The following is a 9,376-nucleotide window of genomic DNA, read 5'->3' on the forward strand; positions in this document are numbered from 1 at the left end:
CACTTTCTGCCCTGCAGCGGGTAAATATTAAGTTAAAAATATGCCGCTTTTGCTGGGATAATGTAGATTTTCTGGGCATTCCGAAAACACGCACAACCCAAAATTGTCGATTTTTGATTTATGACGTTCTTGAAAGGAGTGAGCGATATGACATAAAGGTACAAAGATAATATGAATTATAAAAATGGTTCAAGAGATACGTAATGTTTGCTTGTCTACATAATGTTATAGAAATAGCTCTACCCAGCACAAATAACAACTCCATAATCTTTTTGAATTAATATATATTTTTTAATATAGAATGGCGTTGCACATGAAATACATTGCTTTTGCCAATGTCAAGTTAATTGAATATTGTTCTCTATGAAATATGATAGACTTATTATTAAAATTGTTTTAATATATATAAATCAAAAGACGATTTAAGATTCTACTGAAATTTGTTGTTTCGCTTTCTCGAGGGCGTTATCATATGTTTGATAATGCATTTTAATGCAAAATAGCTGGAACATAAATAATTGATACGTATTCTGCATATTTTTCCCTTTTCCAAAGGTTTATTAATAAATAAAGATTTAGTTTGTTGAAATGATTAGTCTTATTCATAAAATGTGGAATTTATTCAACGAGACTCGACATATCAATTGATGGAATATTTTTCTCAAAAAATCTGTGGAATTATTTATATAAACTGCCATATAAATATATATTTATATGTATATATATATATATATATATATATATATATATATATATATATATATATATATATATATATATATATATATATATATATATATATATATATATATATATATATATATATATATATATATATATATATATATATATATATATATATATATATATATATATATATATATATATATATATATATATATGCGATATGTATATACCATTACAAATACGCTCAAGCTCATTAAAATAAATAAAATAAAAGTAAATATTATTATAACCAGCCAAATATTTCTCAAGGTAAATTTAAAGTATAATCATGTTCTCCAAAGAATTTTTCATTGCATTCTTTCACGATGATTTTATAACATTTTTATGGCATCTGTTTTATATTTCCAACAAGTAGGTATGTTAAATATTACAATGTAGCGCTTTGTTCTATTCTCACAGTGCTAATTGATGGAAGCAATCACCGTCCACCATGCAGTTTAAAAGATAGTTACTCCATAGTCTTACCATAGTCGAAAAGAACTGCGTTTATATTGTAGAATATAATAACAACTATGTAGTCTTTTGACATCTCAACATAGACGAAGAAGAATGTGAAAGTCTGGGCATTTGCGGGGCTTACGACCGGCAAAGACTGGTTTAAGTGATCACTTTACACATGTGTAACATTCACCAATTCTACCCATGATTGACAACCACACTACTCAAATTCTTGGAAGTTCTATATGTATGATCCAATTTTGAAACATTGCACTTGAATCATTGGAATTTTCACTAGAGACATCTATTGGTGAGATAAATTTGAGTATTTGGTCACACTCAAAATGTTGTATTTGACGAAAATGGCGCTATATAAATTTATTATTATTATTTTGAACTATGTAGTTTTTTCCTCATTGATTTTATTAGATCGGCGACCGGGTTTCTCCGTAATCGACATCATCAGACTGGTGTAAGGCTAGACAAAATTCTATGTTATATACACAACAAGGCAACGAGTTTAAGTATTGTATTATAATAATAATTACATTACAAGTTATGGTAAAGGTTTTAAGTAACAAAATTTATAATTTTATTTTAGAAATGGATTTTGTATAAACTGCGTTTACATTGATTTTAAGCACACGAATCTGTTTTCCCTTAATTATTTTGAAAAACAATACTTTAATACACGCGATTAATGACACTATCTACATTAAATAATGTGTTTATGATAATAACTTCTAAATATTATAATAATGTCATTATTGCGGAATTTACAATACATAACATGAATCATTAAAAGTTGTATGGATTCCAGACCTTGCACAATAAAACGTAATCGTAGGTCTTGGGTAAATTATCCTAATAACGTATTTATTTCTTCATATTTTATCCTACAACCAACAATTTATTGCGCGGTATACTAATTCAACGTTTTCTTTTAATAATAATGATATTAGTCTTTAAAAATAATAATTTAGCGGTAAAAATATGTATTTTCTTTATTATTCTATTTTTATTTTTATTGATAACACATAAAGTCTCTATTTTAGAGACTTGTGTGCAGTTTACTTAATAGAAAAATTATGAGGATGATGTGAAAAATACATCACCCTTCATTTAATATTTGAGTACTTACTGCTTGTTTTAAAATTTTAAGAAAAACAATTGCTTTGTACCGGACACATGAAACTGTTTTTTTTACATACTTTTTTTGTATAAATTCTATATTTTATTGAAACACTATGTTTTTCTTCACCTGTAATTATATGCAGGCATCAGTCTTGTGTACCATATCAAAACAGAATACAAAAAAAATACTATAAAAATGGAGGAAACATAGTAGGTATTACTCATTAAGACGAGGGAAAGAGGAGTAGCGAGAATGACCAAGGCATTTGGGGCTGCATACCTGTACTTTTACAAGCTTGTGTAAGTTGGGCATATAAATCACTAACAATAGTTTAATATTAAAGCATTATAATCTTGAAATCTAAAAAAAATTAAAATCAATGACAAGTTTAAAATCATAAAATGAATGAAAAATATAACCTTTTATGGTTATTACTGTGGAGGAAAATCGAATATCCATATTAAGTTTTAAAAAATAGCCACAAATTAATTTTTTTCCTAGGTTTAGAAATTAGGCTACTGGGTTTACATGTGATAAAAATATCGTTAAAGATTTTTAATGAATATACATATTTTTATATCATTAATTGTGGCAACTAAACATGTTCAAGGTGCGATAATAAGCGCCTGTATCATAATGATAATCGCAGTATCACAATCATACAATGAACGTATCAAAATATAACTGTCTGAATCACGTAATTCCATTGAATACGTTTATCCTATACCTTTATGATAAGGTTATCTGGGAACAAAACATAAAACTAGTAAAATGTAATCTCAGCCTTACTAACACATAATATGAGTAGTCCACTTGCAAACCAAATTATGTTAAAAATTAAGTTTTTAAGCCATGGCGGCAGTAGGTAGAAGATTTAAAATATTAACGTCTATTTTTAAAATAATTTGCCAAAACTCGTTAGGAAATAAATGGAATAGAAAAATCAATACTCTTGCAACACTCGTATGCCGATCGACATTTCACTTTCAAAAATCTCTCAAGAAAGCTCAAATTGATAGAAGATTCAATCTTCTACCAATTGGTGCCATTTGCTAAAAAAAATTGTAACATGACGTGGTTTGCAAGTGGACTACTCATATCGCTTACTCCTTTCAACAACGTCATATTTAAAAAAACTTGATTTTTCAGGAGATCGTTTTTAAAGTTTAAAAACATAGTAAAATGTATTCAAAATAAATATCAAGCCACTTATTAAACTTTTTACTGTGCCACAGATCTTTTTGGGTAAAACCTGAATGTTTTTTCTCCAGTTGAAAAATATTTAGTATATTTAAAAAATAATTGAACAATACCTTTTGTTCAAAATACAAAAACAACTTTTTTTGCCCTGTAGTGGGTAAATATTAAATTAAAAATATGCCGCTTTTGCTGGGATATAGTACATTTTCTGGGTATTCCGAAAACATGCACAACTGAAAATTGACGATTTTTGATATTTGACGTTGTTGAAAGGAGTGAGCGATATGTGCTCTCATGCATGTACTACGTACATAATGTGAGTGTAACGTGTGCTGTGTGCAATGCGCTTGCCTGGAGTGGTTTTCTTCACTATTATACTCGTAGTATCGATTTATGTGCACCATGAAGCACAAATACAAACCGAGTAATCCGAGATCATGGAAATATGTATGACCAGTTTTACTGATAACATACACTTAACATTAGTGACGTTAGTGTAGTTTCACAGTATGGATTTTGTATCGACTGCAATTTAAAATACGCTGTAAATTTCATTTAAAATCTTGAGTGGAGATCACCGGAGAGGTCACATGTCTGTTGACACCCGATTATTTAATTAATGTATTTTTTTTTTAAGGATATATATTTTTTATAACTTACAACATTTTGAGTGTGTCGAAATACTTGTTCACAAAACCTGGATTACCTCCAATTACAGGAGTTATTTTCATATTATTTTTTGACATCTCATCAAAGATGACAAGAATATGGAAGTCTGGGCATTTACGGGGCGGACGACCAGCCTATGACGGTCGTCAGCCCCGTTATTGCACAGACTTCCATATTCTTCTTCATCTTTGATGAGATGTCAAAAAATATATTTTTTAACTCCTTGCTTTTTAATATCTCTTTTCTTTTCAAACCCATATAATTATTTCGAAGAACTTATTTATTTCAATGCAAAAATGGTGTTTTGAGAAAAAATCAATTACTTAAAATGTTACCTGGATTTGGAGAGAATTGAGTTGCAAATGTTGGGCCTTCATGGTAATAGTGTAACCAAGTACTAAAAAAAATTACGGTACGTAGTTTTGACTGACTATGAATCGACTGTAATTAAAAATACCATGTATTCTGTACTCTGTTGACTACATGAAATATCCATTCGGTCTTCGATTTAATGGTATTGAAAATATGAGATACCTTATTATCTACTAAAATTGAAATAAATACTATGTTTTTAATACTCGCTTCTTAAAAAAATGCAATATTTGGCAAACCATTGTAAAAAAGTGGAACATATCATTACTAAGGAACATTATTATTTTCAAACGAAGGAAAAAAATACAGCTTGATGATAATGATAACGCAACACATAACGTATCATTATGTATGGTATGGTAAAATAAATTACATAGATAACTAACAGATAATGCACAATATATCACGCATGTGGTAAACACAAATAATAATTGTCGAAAAAATATCGTTATGATTATACAAGCCAAATTTTAATTTCTGTATTTTTTTACTGTCTTGTGTTCCAATATAAGTAAAGATTTTCATCCATACAATAAATGAAAAAATATTTTGCTTAAAATTTTGCACAATATATAACTGCAATGTATTTATTTTTATTATTTATATTATATTTTTTAATAAATATTGGTGTTTTAAAATGATGCGGGCGTGCTGACCAATTAAATATAAGTGATTTTTTCACTCTAATATTTACCCAATATTCCCCTGTACTGGTACCTGAAGCGAAAGGCTGATCACCTTTCCTTCATGTGTTAACGATCAAGATAACACTGCGTTTATATGACGCAGTGCCCTATGCACCATCGGGTGCAAATAGGGGTTTGAAGAAGAAGAAAATGATGCGGAATGCATCGAAACACGTGTCAGAATGGATTTTTAAAAATAGTGGTATTTACTTAGTAAAACTCAATTAAAAAATGGATGTATTTACTACAAAGTGACTACCAAATAAATTAATGAAAGTCATGTATTTACTTTGCTGTCCTGTGTTTCAATCTGAGTATAAAAAAAGAAAAATCTAATGTCGTCATAAAACTGCACGTGCTATCGATATTGGCAATAATAAATTACTTGTCAACTATAACGGTCGTAATATACTTCTTTTAATACAATATAATTAGTGATGTATGATGTACATAATAACGTATAGCGTAATATTCAACAGCAATATGTTGTTGCCAAAATTGTCACGGGACCAACTCCATTGATTATTTGAACTCTATTATGATTCATTTAAAGGGGTTTGGAAGGTCTCCAGAGTATTTGTAACATAAATCTTATATATTATATTTATTGATTTGGCGTTTAATTTGTAGAACTCCATTTTAATTTATGTATTAATTTTTAAATCAAGCACAGATTTTTTGAGTCTACTAAGTTGTCTCCCATAAATTATTACTGCTTAAAAAAACTACCCTAGAATTGTATAGCTACATAAGGACCGTCAGTCCATTTAATCTTCACATTCGTTTAAAAATGCCATAACTAGGCGAAAAATTTGTCACAATATTAATTTTTATGTATTGTTTTTAAATAAAATATAACTTAGTAGACTCAAAAAATCTGTTTTATTTAAAAATTATTACTTAAAATAAATCTTATATTCATATGCAGACTATAATATGTAACTATTGACTATCATCTACGTATATTTATATAGTCTGTTAATGAAGCATACAGTCTGGAAAAACTCTCGTTCCAGGATTCGGTTTTTTTTATCTTTTATGTGGTATTATATTATTTATTGTCAGCTCATCTCCTCATTTCATCCAGTATATAGTATCCTGGGTTAGTATTATATATTTTTTTTATTTTTCATAAAAGAAAACCAAATACAGTAAACCCACTTATAACGTTGAGATAGGTACGTTGTAGGGGGTTAATGTTTTAAAATTGTATTTCAATTTTAAAATACTCATTTCAGTCTTTTCCGATGGTTAAAAAGTAAAAATATTTTTTTTAAATTAAACCACTTATAACATTTCCTCTGATAATGCGGTACTTATCTTAACGTTATAGGGGGTTGTACTGTAAGTATATACTTTTTATTAAAGTTAGTAAAAATAAAAATAAAATCGTGAGTTTATGATTTTTTTAATGAAAAGTTATTTTCTACCGTAAAGTTAAATTTATCTTCAATAAATTACAAAAAATATGTTTTTAATCACTTGAGTAATTTTGTTATAAATAGTTTAGAAAGCTTCAGATGCTTCCAACTATTTATACCACAAGATGAATGCCGAAACAATAAATAACATAAATTTATATGTATTATTTTTTGACATCTCATCAAAGATGAAGAAGAATATGGAAGTCTAGGCATTTACGGGGCTGACAACCGTCATAGGCTGGTTTAAGTGATCACTTTACACACGTGTAACATTCACCAATTCTACCCAGTATTGACAACCACACCACTCAAATTCTTGGAAGTTCTGTATATTTTAACCAATTTTGAAACATTGTTCTTGAATCACTAGAACTTCACTAGAGACATCTATTGGTGAGATGAAAAGAAGCTTTTTATTGAGCAGAAACACTTTTATTAGTATGTGAGGTAGGAGTATTTGGAGACACTCAAAATGTTGTAAACAAATTTATCTACACTACGTTGTTAAACGCGTTTATAATACAACCCCTGTTTATGTTTAAAGCTATTGATATTAAAATACATATATCGTAGTCATACAGGAGAAAGTGAACAAGTGAAATTTTTACAAAAACTGCACTTGTTCACTTTGCCTATTTGACTGCATTGATGTTTATTTTCTTGCTAAGCAAAAGTGACTTAAATGGCCCTCCTGAACATTTTACGTTTTGTTAGTTGGTCATTTTCACGACCACGATATGCTTATATAGTGTGAAATATGTATTATGCATTCATAGGTAGGTATATCTACAATTTATTTTATATTGTCTAGATATTTATTGCAAGTGCGTATGTTGGTCGTTAGAAATCAATAAAACCTAATAGGGGTAGCTAGCTTGTGATACTTAATACTAAAGTGGTTCCAACTGGAAATGTCTGGTTTCGTGTAACGAATCACTTGTTTAGTTCGTATGTCCAATAACCGCGAGCGAAGTGTATGTATGACTTCTCAATTCAGACTTATGATGAACGACGAGCTATGATGGTAAACGTTCATTTCGAACAATTTACTCTTGTTTTTAATCAATCAATGTCGATGAAAATAGTCACGACTGACGCACGAACAATCAAGTAATCGAGGGACGAAAGACGAATCATCAAACCATTCAAGACTGAATTTTAAAAAATATTCACTTGGGCCTCGTATAACACGGTTTCATATAATTTTGATGTTTACCATAAATTGTGTCATATTTTTTGTATACACACCGGCTGGTAATAATATCGCTCACTCCTTTCAAGAACGTCACAAATCAAAAATCGTCAATTTTCAGTTGTGCATGTTTTCGGAATGCCCAGAAAATGTACTTTATCCCAACAAAAGAGGCATATTTTTAACCTTATATTTACCCGCTACAGGGCAGAAAGTGTTGTTTTTGCATTTTGAAGAAAAGGTATTGTTTAATTATATTTTTAAATGTAGTAAATATTTTTCAAATATGGAAAAAACCTTCAGGTTTTACCTAAAAAGATTTGTTGCACAGTAAAAAGTTCAATAAGTGGCTTGATATTTATTTTTCATGCATTGTGTTATATGTTTAAACTTTAAAAACGATCTCCTGAAAAATCAAGTTTTTTAATTTATGACGTTCTTGAAAGGAGTGAGCGATGTATCTTATATATATTAAAAAATACATTGTAATAAATACTATTTTGTTAATAAAATAAGATTTTTATAATACGGCAATATTGTTTTAAATATAAATTGGTAATCATTACCTTGCATATATTAATCATTTCGAATTATCCTAGTTTTAGAAACAAAAATATGAATTTTATTAAAATTTAATCCTTAATTTTTATAAAAACTTTTTAGTTACAAATAGTAAAAAAAAACGCTTTGGAGGAGCTGGGATTTGAACCCAGGACTTTCAGCATGCGAAGCAGACACTCTACCACTGAGTTACACCCCCGGCGCAGATCGCTGCGAAAGAGTATAATAAATAAGCTCACAAAAAATAAGCTTAATACAGTACAATACCATTTTTTATTCAATACCGTTTTTACCTTAATTTATTTTATAAAGTAATAATTTATATTTTAGTTTCAATTACCTTCTTCCGCTATTTGATACCATCTTTCAAATTTAATATGATTAAAAAAATATAAAGTAGGTAAATAAAAGAAATTTACTTATTTCATTTATGAATCTTACTATCACGCCGCTTCTCCGAAGGGGTAGGCAGAGAGGATAAAAGCCACATTAATATGTCTTTACAAACAATCTTCGCCTCTTCCACATTCACGCATTTCCTCGTACATACCCACCGATTATTCCGACTCCTGACTTGACCACTTTTAAGTGTTCGCAATACCTAGTTTTCCTCGGTCCTTGTTAAAGGAAATATGTACCTAATTCTAAAGAGGTGAACTTGGTCTTTGAAATAAATAAATGTTACAAAACATTGACAAAAATATGGTATTTCAATACATATTATGTTTAAGGTGTTGTTAAAAAATGATTCACGTGGAAAAGGTTTATCAAATCAGGAAGTACGAAAATTTTCGCACGTGACATTTGTAATGTCATAGGTCCTGTAGTAGACGAGGTCAGGCACACGAGAACCAATGCGTAACCCACGTAACCTAAACAAACCGGTTTTCTGCTCCCAGTGGGTCAATAAACCTCTCATGCAAGAACGAAAGGGATAGAGACCAAGCCCACG

General features: G+C 29.3%; 1 non-coding gene across 1 annotated transcript; it reads right to left on the bottom strand.

Annotated features, from left to right (window-relative positions):
- Positions 1-8,551: 8,551 nt before the first annotated feature.
- TRNAA-CGC (transfer RNA alanine (anticodon CGC)) lies at positions 8,552-8,623 on the bottom strand. Its single transcript has one exon. It is a non-coding gene; the product is annotated as a tRNA-Ala (tRNA).
- Positions 8,624-9,376: the final 753 nt, after the last annotated feature.

The sequence above is a fragment of the Brachycentrus maculatus genome, unplaced genomic scaffold, assembly GCF_059751285.1.
Source record: "Brachycentrus maculatus isolate JH-2025_06_01 unplaced genomic scaffold, ASM5975128v1 h1tg000092l, whole genome shotgun sequence".
Lineage (NCBI taxonomy): Eukaryota > Metazoa > Arthropoda > Insecta > Trichoptera > Brachycentridae > Brachycentrus > Brachycentrus maculatus.